The sequence below is a fragment of the Petromyzon marinus genome, chromosome 64 (assembly GCF_048934315.1).
Source record: "Petromyzon marinus isolate PM22_M1 ecotype Great Lakes invasive population chromosome 64, UKy_Petmar_22M1.pri1.0, whole genome shotgun sequence".
Classification (NCBI taxonomy): domain Eukaryota; kingdom Metazoa; phylum Chordata; class Hyperoartia; order Petromyzontiformes; family Petromyzontidae; genus Petromyzon; species Petromyzon marinus.
In genome coordinates this window covers 14,435,439-14,449,657 of record NC_133730.1, presented here as the reverse complement: position 1 = coordinate 14,449,657, position 14,219 = coordinate 14,435,439, and positions in this window count along the sequence as shown.

The window sequence follows — 14,219 nt, the reverse complement described above, 5'->3', positions numbered from 1 at the left end:
GGCCCCCGAATGATGTTATAAATATCCAAATGGCCCTTGGCACAAAAAAGGTTCCCCACCCCTGCACTAAGAGGTGGGGCCTTAACCATCAGCCCCACCAAAACTAAGCACCTGCCTCGCTATGTTGTGCCATTAAACAAGGGGTGGGCATTTTTTTTTACTCGCGGGCCACAATGGGTTCTAAAATTTGACAGAGGGGCCGGGCAAGGAACAGATGGATGGAGTGTTTGTGTGAACTAATATAAATGGCATGTAAAAATCATTACATGAAAGGATTTGGCCTTTAACAGGTAGCAAAGCATTTATTTGCAAGGCCATTTAACAAATTGCACGAACATGAACAATACAAAAACATGTCGTAACGTGACTGATCAAACATCATGAAAACATCTGAGGCCTGCGCCCAAACCAATTACCACACTCCCGGTCAAAGTGCTCCATCTAATGGGGAAATGAGGGCATTACAGGTGAAAGGTAAAATTTAATTTAATAATATTTGGACACGTTCAGGGGGCCGGATTAAAAAGCCCAGCCCATGTCTGCATTAAACCCTCCACCCCTTAACTCCCCATTGGTGATGGGGCAGTTGTAAATTGGATAGTTTTCCACATCTGGATAGTGTGCTTATGACCAACTCCGGTTTGACAGAAGAGGTCTCACTCCGAATCAGTCGAGCGGCATTATCTTTTCATCGGTTGCATAACGCTGTGTGGAAGCTACCTGATATCTGTCGCTCCACAGCAGTCTTCGGAGCTTCTCGGCCACGGTCATGCCCTTCCTTCTCGATGCTTGCCAAACGTGGACCCCCCTAATGGAACATCTTCGCCGGTTATAAACATTCAGGATGGCCTTCCTACGATCCATCCTGGGTTTAACCAGGCTGGATTGTGTGAGCTCACAATCCTTGACAGATCTGGACAAAGTCCCATCGGTAAGCGCCTCCAGCAGGTAATGCTACATTGGCTGGGTCATGTACCACGCCTCCCTAACCACTGCATTAAAGGGGGATAAACAGGCGCGGCACGGGCTAGAGAAGAGATTAAATGATGTGGTACAAGAGGATGTGGAACTGAATTGACTTGCGAATGACTGGTACCAGCAGTGTAAAGCGCGGCCTATGTGGAGGAGACTCATAATGGACGATACTGGGCAGTTGGAGGTAGTCGCCCTCCAGCAACAACAGAGGGCAGCAGAGAGACGCTCACAACAAGGAGCAGAGCCTTAGGCGGCTAAAACACATCAAGTTGGCACAGTAGGGGAGGCACAGCTGACGCATGTGCCACTCATCTCTGTCAAACCATGGCAGCTGAATCTGACCCGTGATCACGTGGCCATAAAGTGCACTTAGCCTGGCACAAGTGCCGTAGCAACGTCACAGCCACTTAGTGGCGGTTGTTGTCTGTGTGTGTGCAATTGTAGTGACTCATTTCGCCCCTTACGACAAGCAAGCCAGCATCAGGACGCAAGGTATTTGAACATAAAATGTTTTTATAAATTTGTATGTATTTTATGTTTCATACACGATCCCGACAGTCCTCGACTTATGAACTCAATTAGTTCCTGGGACCCGTTCGTGAGTCAAACGGTTTGTAAGTGGGAACACAATAATGTACACACGTGCGTGCACGCACACACGAGCACAAACACTGGAAGTGCGAGGATGACACAACTCGTGGAGGATCGCTCCGCTGAAAAAAAATAGATCCTCGGTTCAGTTTGCAAGTGCGAGTTCGCGTTGTAATTCTCAATGTTAAAACACATTTCATGGAAGCTGGTTCCTAAGTGCGGAAATTCGTAAGTCGAGTGGTTCGTAAGTCGATGCCTGCATGTATGTGTAATGTTTATTTGTGACTGTAAACGGAAAAATCCGTGTAGCCAGTTACCCAGTTAGTTTCGGTGGAAACAGCTGGAACCCACTAACAGAGTTAATTTTGTGGTGGAGAGAAACCCAGCCAGTAAGGAAACTCGAGGCATACATTATTGTAATAGCAGTATGACTTACATTGCTATAGCAGCTTTGATGAAAAATCTTGAAGATAACATTTACCATTATCTTATTGCAATATATGAAAGTGTCATGGCAAATTAAAACGATGTGAAACAATTTAACAATCCTGTACAGCAATACACATAATCAAATTAAGTTAACTGGAAACGCTGAAACACCTACATATTAGTGAACATATCGTGAATAGAAGAAACTGATTTAACAAAGTATCCACACAATTAAAACATCAATGAAGCAGGTTGCTGGAATGGATGCTCCAGGCGCCACTCTACGCGTGAGTGGTGCCAGTGGACTGAGAGGCCGTGCCAGGAGTCGCTGTCGCTGGCTGCTCAATGACCACCACCCTCTCGGCCGCTGCAGGGAGGGCGCGGCGCTGAGCCTTGAACTTCAGCTTCCCGTCTTCAGTCAAGCAGCAGCTCATGCTCTGCGGGTCCACGTCCCTGGGCAGCTGCGTCTCCCTGTGGAACTCCTGGCAGCTGTGGCTGTAGCTGCCGCTGCTGACTTCTCCGCTCTTCACCTCGCGCCGTCCGGCCACCACCAGCTTGTCTCCAGACACCTTCACGGCCAGGTCCTGTGGGGAGAAGTCCTGCACGTCCAGGGACGCGACAAACCCGCCTCCCTGCTCCTGTGGATCTTCAATCTGGAACCCACTGCTCACAGCCGGCTGCTGCAGCAGTGCGTCTCCGAGGCTGCCCGGAGCCCGCGTGTGGCTGCTGAGCTGATCGACTCCACGGAAGATTCTCTCCATCCTCTCGATCTCACTCCTCATGTCTCGCTGCAGCTGCTGGAAGAGACTTTCACCGCGGGGGTTCCAGACCGGCCAGCCTGGCCAGACGCTCCTCTCCATCACGTGCATCGCAGGGAAGTAAACACTCAGGGTCATGCTTGTTGATGTGCTTCACAGTGAGGCTCGCTTCAGCTGTGAGCGCTGCTCCCTCGTCCGCCGATGTTCTGCCAGTGCAGCTACAGGAGCTGCTTTTATAGCCCTGGCAGTAGCTACGAGCAGATGCCAGGGGGAGCCAGAAGCGTCCAGAATGACGCAGCTGCTCCCAGGGGCTTCCTCCATCCGCACAGAATCAAGAGCGTGACTCGTGTCTCAGGCTGCAGTTTGTGACAAGTTCACTACAATAGCATTTAGTTCACCCTGCCAATGTGTAAGTATCAAACTATAGCATTACGTATATTTTAAAAATAACCATTGTACAGAATTGATAGTTTTTTATTAAGTGAAATGTAAGGGACATTCGTTGTCTTTGTGTGACTCAGTCTTTCCTGATAAGGCTGATGATGTCATTGTGCTGTGTAAGCGAGAATTTAAGTTTCGGTTTGTATCACCCTTCAAAGTGTAGTAATTTCAATTATATATAGAAGAGCGCATCACTCTGTTTTACATTCATTATCAGTGCAGAGTGAATTTCATGGCAGTAAACTGCTCACAAACTGCAGCCTGAGACACGAGTCACGCTCTTGATTCTGTGCGGATGAGCGAAGCCCTGGGAGCAGCTGCGTAATTCTGGACGCTTCTGGCTGCCCCTGGCATCTGCTCGTAGCTACTGCCAGGGCTATAAAAGCAGCTCCTGTAGCTGCACTGGCAGAACATCGGCGGAGGAGGGAGCAGCGCTCACAGCTGAAGCGAGTCTCACTGTGAAGCACATCAACAAGCATGGCCCTGAGTGTTTACTCCCCTGCTATGCACGTGATGGAGAGGAGCGTCTGGCCAGGCTGGCCGGTCTGGAACCCCCGCGGTGAAAGTCTCTTCCAGCAGCTGCAGCGAGACATGAGGAGCGAGATCGAGAGGATGGAGAGAATCTTCCGTGGAGTCGATCAGCTCAGCAGCCACACGCGGGCTCCGGGCAGCCTCGGAGACGCACTGCTGCAGCAGCCGGCCGTGAGCAGTGGGTTCCAGATTGAAGATCCACAGGAGCAGGGAGGTGGGTTTGTCGCGTCCCTGGACGTGCAGGACTTCTCCCCACAGGACCTGGCCGTGAAGGTGTCTGGAGACAAGCTGGTGGTGGCCGGACGGCGCGAGGTGAAGAGCGGAGAAGTCAGCAGCGGCAGCTACAGCCACAGCTGCCAGGAGTTCCACAGGGAGACGCAGCTGCCCAGGGACGTGGACCCGCAGAGCATGAGCTGCTGCTTGACTGAAGACGGGAAGCTGAAGTTCAAGGCTCAGCGCCGCGCCCTCCCTGCAGCGGCCGAGAGGGTGGTGGTCATTGAGCAGCCAGCGACAGCGACTCCTGGCACGGCCTCTCAGTCCACTGGCACCACTCACGCGTAGAGTGGCGCCTGGAGCATACATTCCAGCAACCTGCTTTATTGATGTTTCAATTGCGTGGATATTTTGTTAAATCAGTTTCTTCTTTCCACGATATGTTCAGTAATATTTACGTGTTTCAGCGTTCACATTCAACTTCATTGGATTAAGTGTATCGCTGTAAATGATTGTCAAATTGTATCGCATCGTTTTAATTTGCCATTACACGTTCATATATTGCAATGAGATAATGATGTTATCTTCAAGTATTTTTCATCATTACACATGACTATTTTCCACAGTCTAATTTTCGAACTACTATAATACTATACTGTTTTTGTGAATGGTAAACGATGTTTGTTTTTTGTAATAAAATGCCTTTCAAGTTCCTGCAACAGTTGCAACTGTTCTTTTTTCTACATTGTGTTTGTTTCATCGTTACTGTGGATCAGAGTTCTGGACACAGAATTCCCCAAAACTAAGACAACCGGTAACGCGGCCTCATTGCTCCCAGTCCGTGACAACTCCCAAGGTGCCCGCCTCACGCCGTCGGCCCTGCCGAGTCACTCCGCACTCAGAATCTGGGATTGGCTTGCAATTGTCTATGATCAATCTTACCACTTCACATTTCACTTGTATCATCCTTCAATTGGTAGTAAATCCTTCGCTAAAGAATTGGTCCTCAAATCGTGGGGACAGCGTACCACGGAAAAAATTTGTTGCCATTTAATGTTTGCGACACAGAGAATGTAAATAGTTACATGGCAACATCGCTGCTGTAGCAGTGTAAGTCACGCTGCTATTAACATATTCTATGTCTCGAGTTTCCTGGCTGGCTGCTGGCTGTGCTTCTCTCCACCCCAACAATAACTCCGTTGTTAGTGGGTGCAGGAAACAATAGAGACACCAACAAGGTGGGAATAACCAGAACAGTATTTGAAGACTGACACGGTTCATTTAAAATTGCACTTTCAATGTATGCGCCAATTAACGTCATTCTTTTTGACAAAATAACTTGTTTTATCCTAGAGAATTGGAAACTAAACTTTAAGACATTAAACTAGTACAATTAAAATGTACGATTAATTGTAAAGTTAGCAAAATAAATAAATGATCTAATTCATATACTATATTCTTGGTTCTTTCGGTGAAGTCACGTAGAAGGGAAACAATAAAATATTTTTTTTCGATTTGAAGCTTTCGTGACTGCAAGGATTCATCTTCTTTGGTTCTTTCGGTAAAGTCACGTAGAATGAGAATAAAATAATAAAAAAAACACAATAAAAATTCTCACGACGTTTCAGCCACAACGCAAGTGGCCGTCTTCAGGTGAAAGGTACAGAACTGTCGGGACGACAGAGCTTCAATGAACGATGTTAATATTCGTAGCGACTTTTAAGCTGGTTGGGAGAAGTGAGGCACCTTGACAAAGGGGTTTACATATCAATAGCTGAGGGATTAGCTTGTGACCGGTCACGGAAATGGCTATGTTAAAGTCAAAACCTACACATCCACAGAGGCAACTAGTAATTTAGCATTGTAATAGCTAAGGGATTAGCTTGGGACTGGTCACAGGAATGGCTATATTAAAGTCAAAACCTACACATCCACAGAGGCAACTGTTAATTTATCATTGAAATAGCTAAGGGATTAGCTTGTGCAAATAGCTGAGGGATTAGCTTGTGACTGGTCACAGAAATAGATGTTAAAGTAAAGGCCTACACATCCACAGAGCTTCAATGAACGCTGTTAAAATTCGTAGCGACTATTAAGCTGGTTGGGAGAGGTGAGGCACCTTGACAAAGGGGTTTACATATCAAATAGCTGAGGGATTAGCTTGTGACTGGTCACGGAAATAGCTATGTTAAAGTCAAAACCTACACATTCACAGAGGCAACTAGTAATTTAGCATTGAGATAGCTAAGGGATTAGCTTGTGACTGGTCACAGGAATGGCTATGTAAACGTCAAAACCTACACATCCACAGAGGCAACTAGTAATTTAGCATTGAAATAGCTAAGGGATTAGCTAGTGCAAATAGCTGAGGGATTAGCTTGTGACTGGTCACGGAATTGGCTATGTTAAAGTCAAAACCTACACATCCACAGAGGCAACTAGTAAGTTAGCATTGAAATAGCTAAGGGATTAGCTTGTGACTGGTCACAGAAATAGATGTTAAAGTAAAGGCCTACACATCCACATAGCTTCAATGAACGCTGTTAAGATTCGTAGCGACTTTTAAGCTGGTTGGGAGAAGTGAGGCACCTTGACAAAGGGGTTTACATATCAAATAGCTGAGGGGTTAGCTTGTGACTGGTCACGGAAATGGCTATGTTAAAGTCAAAACCTACACATCCACAGAGGCACCTAGTACAAATCAAACAGGAGAATTTAGCATTGAAATAGCTAAGGGATAAGCTTGTGACTGGTCATAGAAATACCTATGTTAAAGTCAAAGCCTACACATCCACAGAGGCACCTCGTACATGGACGCCAAAGGGGGCTGCAACAACTCAACTGTCATACAGTAAAGCGATGTGAAAAACCTATTTCTAAATTACATCAATATAATAAATGTACTCAATATATTCTTCAATAAGCTGAGCTATTAACATTAACTGGGTATACACTACACTATATAATGAATATCATATTTCATGTAATGTGTTGAAACGGACCTGGATCTTGTGTTTATTCAAGATTTTGGAGATCTTTTTTGTGATCCCCGCAATGTAGGGTAAAGTGATGGTTTTGAAAGGCTCCTCAAGAGGGTCCTTCTTCTTATTTTTACACCGTTTAAAAATAAATAAATTAATGCAAACCGACACACCTGACGACGACCGTTTGTGTTATGGTCGAAACGTCGTGATAATTTTTATTGTTTTATATATTTTTATTATTTTATTGTTTCCCTTCAACGTGACTTTACCGAAAGAACTAAGATTATGAATTACTGCAGTCACGAAAGCTTTAAATCAAAACTACCTCAATGTTATATCACAATGTTATATGGTGAAAAAACGGGTGGATTCTTACCTTACTCACCACGGACAGCTACGTTCAGACGGACGAGTCCATCCATGGTTGGAGCAGAGGAGGAAGGAGGGGAGAAACAGCTGCGAGGCGCTGTTATACTCCATGTTATAAACCATACCATTAACCGTGGTGTGAGAGGTATTAAAAGTCAGTGCCAGCGAAAGAGCAGCGGTCTGAAGGTCCTCGTGAAATACAATTAATTAAGAACCGAAATGGTTTAAAACATCTTTCCAATGGTTACTAAGCCAGAATCCATCTTCTCGGTTGAAATAGTCTCTGTGTTTTTATATGTGGATGGCCTCATGAACGAATCTCTCATGGTAGCCGGTTGGTTTGCATATCGCTTTACTGTATGACAGTTGAGTTGTTGCAGCCCCCTTTGGCGTCCATGAACGAGGTGCATCTGTGGATGTGTAGGCTTTGACTTTAACATCTATTTGTGTGACCAGTCACAAGCTGATCCCTTAGCTATTTCAATGCTAAATTACTAGTTGCCTCTGTGGATGTGTAGGTTTTGACTTTAACATAGCCATTTCCATGACCAGTCACAAGCTAATCCCTCAGCTATTTGATATGTAAACCCCTTTGTCAAGGTGCCTCACTTCTCCCAACCAGCTTAAAAGTCGCTACGAATCTTAACAGCGTTCATTGAAGCTCTGTGGATGTGTAGGCCTTACTTTAACATATATTTCTGTGACCAGTCACAAGCTAATCCCTTAGCTATTTCAATGCTAAATTACTAGTTGCCTCCGTGGATGTGTAGGTTTTTACAATAACATAGCCATTTCCGTGACCAGTTACAAGCTAATCCCTCAGCTATTTGCACAAGCTAATCCCTTAGCTATTTCAATGCTAAATTACTAGTTGCCTCTGTGGATGTGTAGGTTTTGACTTTAACATAGCCATTCCTGTGACCAGTCACAAGCTAATCCCTTAGTTATTTCAATGCTAAATTACTAGTTGCCTCTGTGAATGTGTAGGTTTTGACTTTAACATAGCCAATTCCGTGACCAGTCACAAGCTAATCCCTCTGCTATTGATATGTAAACCCCTTTGTCAAGGTGTCTCACTTCTCCCAACCAGCTTAAAAGTCGCTACGAATCTTAACATCGTTAATTGAAGCTCTGTCGTCCCGACAGTTCTGTACCTTTCACCTAAAGACGGCCGCTTGCGTTGTTGCCAAAACGTCGTGAGAATTTTATCGTGTCATTTTATTATTTTAGTCTCATTCTACGTGACTTTACCGAAAGAACCAAAGAAAATAAAATAATAAAGATATAAAACAATAAAATTCTCCAAATCAAAATTCAGATACTGTTGATTTATTCACTCCATCTCCGCAGTTGACACTGCCGGTTGTGTTCCCTCCTTAGCTCCCATTCCCACGTTAGTCTCGACCACCGGCCGCCATCACTTCAAGTTGTGTGTCCTGCCTCACCCCACCTTTCTAAACTAAAATTACGTCCTTAATTTGCATATGATGTCCAATTGACGTGTCCATCTTCCAGTATCAGTGTAATCCTTAGGATGTGCATCATCTCTACGCTTCCTTGTGCATTTCTAAACATTGGTTCTATTTTCGTTTGTGATGCATCTCTTTGAAGAAAACGTTCTGCTTAAGGCATATGGTACAGTTACGTTTCATTATTAAGTTAAGATAACAATAAGCACTTTGCTCTGCCCTGATACGCTTCTCTTGATCATTTTCATCCCTCTTCCCCTTCAACAACCGCCCTACGTGGAGATGCACTTCTGTGTTTTCAAGGCTGAGTCCCTGTTCTTTTTGGGTTCAGTCTGTCATTCCCCCGCACCTCCAGTAAAGCATGGTTGGCTGCATACGGTGCGAAAGAAGTTCACCATGCAAACATACGCTGCGTTGAAATATGATTCTACTGACTGCAGACCAAACCTGGACAGATTTCTCAATACGAGTGCAATATCGAGGGTACAGATCAATACCACCTGAACACAGATGCTAATTCCCCGACGGGTGGCAACTCTAACCATGCCCATACAAACATACACAACATCTTGACCATGAATCGCCTATGCGGCAGATTAAATGTCAAGCATTTAACATTGAAGTCCGATCTACTTTTGTTCGTTTTGATTTATTTTGGCGCAGTTTCAAGTAAGTATTTTTGATATAATTTTGTATTGTCATTTGCTGTATAATTATGATAATAGACCAACCACTGAGACATTTTCCAGGGTTGGTCTACAATCGAAAAGGTGGCAACCCCATAGCACACCCTCGTGTTCCAGTGTTAACACATCGTATGTTTGTATCTTGAACTTCTTTGGCACCGTACGTAGCCCACCGTGCTAATCGGAGGTATGGGATGGTTGCGAATGCTGTCAATGTGGCGGTGTTGACAACAAGCATCCACTTGAAACGAACGCGCTTCCTAAAATCCGCGATTTTATCATTTCATGCCGATACGTGGAGATGAGCGGGTTCACCGCGGGTCTTAAACAGCCCTTCCCCAGCCAACATGCACTGGGGGAAATTCCATAAATATTCTCATTAATGATCTTCTTTGGAAGACGAAGAATAAAAAAGCTAATCCTGCAGGCATCGGGGTCAGACATTTGTGACGATGTGTGACGAAGGGGGGGGGGGGGGGGCTGAGAAATGTGACGTCACATCAAAATGCGCAACTTTAAATAAACATAGACAACACGTTCTACTTTACAATAGTTTAAAGCGATTTGAAGCATGTTTTATATATTTTTTTTGGGGGGGGGGGACAGAGCTTTGTGTCGTCATATTTGAGGGGGGGGTCTGACTTTTTGTGTCGCCGCGTGACGATGGGGGGGGGGGGGTCAAAAATCGTCAGAAATCGCGTGACGTCATTTTTGGACGGCCCCTTTGGCACCGTGCGTCGCTGAATCATTGCTCATCGGAGTGTCAGCTGTATGACAACGCGACGTGGCACGCAGTGCCAACGCACACCTGTCACCCCATAACCATTGCCTCTCTTATTACAGACCAATTCAGACCTTATTGGTCACCCCGTGCCCCTTACAAATCTCAACATTCATCCTACAAAGTCCCATCACAAGGGGAGAAACACAAAACATTGTTTTGCCCATTTTAAAACGGCTATAGTAAGCCGTATGGACCTGAGAACTCAATCTCCCTGTACACCAATACGGGGTAACCCGGTACGGGTTGACACGGCATGCCAACGTGATACTGGATCGCGCCTTCGGCTCTAAGAGATTCGTTTGTGACTTAACTGGAGATTAATTAATGATAAACCAGCCAGGGCTTCCCTCAATGTACGCGGGTTCGGTTTGTTGCGCTATTTCACGCTGTGGGGGCCGTCCATAAATGACGTCACTCGATTTTGGACCACCCCCCCCCCCATCGTCACGCGGCGTCACAAAAAGTCAGACCCCCCCCCTCAAATATGACGACACAAAGCTCTGCCCCCCCCCCACGCCCCAAATATAAAACGTGTTTCAAATCGCTTTAAACTATTGTCATTGTAGTGCGTATTTAATGTGGCGCTGCACTCTGATGTTATGGGAGAAAAGATTTATTTAAAAAGCCTATTTAATTAAGTAGAACGTGTTGTCCGTATTTATTTAAAGTTGTGCATTTTGATGTGACGTCACATTTCTCAACCCCCCCCCCCCCCCCATCGTCACACATCGTCACAAATGTCTGACCCCCCCCCACCCCAGGTGCGTGACGTCATTTATGGACGGCCCCAGTGCAATGCGGCTACCTCTGACCCAAAAGTCGCTCTCTGGAGTTGCTGTGCGCGTGTGTGGTGGGGGGAGCGGTGGCGCAGCGGTTAGCGCACTGCGCTACGAACCCCGACTACACGAGGTCGATTCCCGCTCACCTCATTCCTCCGATTAGCACGGTGCGCTACGTACGGTGCGAAAGAAGTTCAAGATACAAACATACGATGTGTTAACACTGGAACAGGAGGGTGTGCTATGGGGTTGCCACCTTTTCGATTGTAGACCAACCCTGGGCAATGTCTCAGTGCTTGGTCTATTATCATAATTATACAGAAAAAGACAATACAATAATTATATCAAAAAGACTTACTTGAAGCTGCGCCAAAATAAATCAAAACGAACAAAAGTAGATCGGAATTCAATGTTAAATGCTTGACATTTAATCTGCCGCATAGGCGATTCATGGTCAAGATGTTGTGTATGTTTGCATGGGCATGGCTAGAGTTGCAACCCGTCCGGGAATTAGCATCTGTGTTCAGGTGGCATTGATCTGTACCCTCGATATTGCACTCGTATTGAGAAATCTGTCCAGGTTTGGTCTGCAGTCAGTAGAATAATTTTTCAACGCAGCGTATGTTTGCATGGTGAACTTCTTTCGCACCGTACGCAGCCAACCATGCTTTACTGGAGGTGCGGGTGAATAACAAACTGAACGCAAAAAGAACAGGGACACAGCCTTGAAAACACAGAAGTGCATCTACACGTAGGGCGGTTGTTGAAGGGAAGAGGAATGAAAATGATTAAGAGAGGCGTATCAGGGCAGAACAAAGTGCTTATTGTTATCTTAACTTAATAATGAAAAGTAACTGAGCCATATACCTTAAGCACAACGTTTTTTTCAAACAGATTCATCACAAACGGAAAATAGAACCAATGTTTAGAAATGCACAAGGAAGCGTAGAGATGATGCACATCCTAAGAATTACACTGATACTGGAAGACGGACAAATCAATTGGACATCATATGCAAATTAAGGACGTAATTTTAGTTTAGAAAGGTGGGGTGAGGCAGGACACACAACTTGAAGTGATGACGGCCGGTGGTCGAGACTAACGTGGGAATGGGAGCTAAGGAGGGACACAACCGGCAGTGTCAAGTGCGGAGATGGAGTGAATAAATCAACAGTATATGAATTTTGATTTGTGAGAATTTTATTGTTTTATATCTTTATTAATGTATTGTTTCCCTTCTTGGTGACTTTACCGAAAGAACCAAGAATATAGTATATGAATTAGATCATTTATTTATTTTGCTAACTTTACAATCAATCGTACATTTTAATTGCGCTAGTTTAATGTCTTCAGCTTTAGTTTCTAATTCTCTAGGATAAAACAAGTTATTTTGTCAAAAATAATGACGTTAATTGTCGCATACATTGAAAGTGAAATTTTAAATTAACCGTGTGAGTCTTCAAATACTGTTCTGGTTATTCCCACCTTGTTGGTGTCCCTATTGTCTCCTGCACCCACTAACAACGGAGTTATTGTTGGGGTGGAGAGAAGCACAGCCAGCAGCCAGCCAGGAAACTCGAGACATAGAATATTTTAATAGCAGCGTGACTTACACTGCTACAGCAGCGATGTTATCATGTAACTAGTTACATTCGCTGTGCCGCAAACATTAAATGGAAACTAATTTTTCTGTGGTACGATTGTCCCCACGATTTGAGGGCCAATTCCTTAGCGACGGATTTACTACCAATTGAAGGATGATACAAGTGAAATGTGAAGTGGTAAGATTGACCTTAGATCATTGCAAGCCAATCCCAGATTCTGAGTTCGGAGTGACTCGGCAGGGCCGACGGGTGAGCCTGGCACCTTGGGAGTTGTCATGGACAGGGAGCAATGAGGCCGCGTTACCGGTTGTCTTAGTTTTGGGGAATTCTGTGTCCAGAACTCTGATCCACAGTAACGATGAAACAAACACAATGTAGAAAAAAAGAACAGTTGCAACTGTTACAGGAAATTGAAAGGCATTTTAATACAAAAAACAAACATCATTACCATTCACACAAACAGTATATATTATAGTAGTTCGAAAATTAGACTGTGGAAAATAAACACCTAATCCAATAAAGTTGAATGTGAACGCTGAAACACGTAAATATTACTGAACATTGCGTGGATAGAAGAAACTGATTTAACTAAATATCCATACAATTAAAACATCAATAAAGCAGGTTGCTGGAATGGATCCTCCAGGCGCCACTCTACGCGTGAGTGGTGCCAGTGGACTGAGAGGCCGTGCCAGGAGTCGCTGTCGCTGGCTGCTCAATGACCACCACCCTCTCGGCCGCTGCAGGGAGGGCGCGGCGCTGAGCCTTGAACTTCAGCTTCCCGTCTTCAGTCAAGCAGCAGCTCACGCTCTGCGGGTCCACGTTCCTGGGCAGCTGCGTCTCCCTGTGGAACTCCTGGCAGCTGTGGCTGTAGCTGCCGCTGCTGACTTCTCCGCTCTTCACCTCGCGCCGTCCGGCCACCACCAGCTTGTCTCCAGACACCTTCACGGCCAGGTCCTGTGGGGAGAAGTCCTGCACGTCCAGGGACGCGACAAACCCGCCTCCTTGCTCCTGTGGATCTTCAATCTGGAACCCACATGCTCACGGCCGGCTCCTGCAGCAGTGCGTCTCCGAGGCTGCCCGGAGCCCGCGTGTGGCTGCTGAGCTGATCGACTCCACGGAAGATTCTCTCCATCCTCTCGATCTCGCTCCTCATGTCTTGCTGCAGCTGCTGGAAGAGACTTTCACCGCGGGGGTTCCAGACCGGCCAGCCTGGCCAGACGCTCCTCTCCATCACGTGCATCGCAGGGAAGTAAACACTCAGGGCCATGCTTGTTGATGTACTTCACAGTGAGGCTCGCTTCAGCTGTGAGCGCTGCTCCCTCCTCCGCCGATGTTCTGCCAGTGCAGCTACAGGAGCTGTGTGGGGGCTACCGTCCCCCGCCATCACTGAATTGTCGGGGCCGCTGCTCACCGACTCCCCCATTCCACTCACACCGCTACCCCCCGGCTGCTCCTTCAGGTCCAGACTAACGACCCCTAACGTCTCGCCCCCCTGTACCTCTGCCTGGGATGTAGACCGCGTTTACATAGTTTAATTAGCGGCTCGTACGCTCCGCGCTTGCGATGCGTTACACTGTGCAAAGGCGGGGTGGGGCTGTAAGCG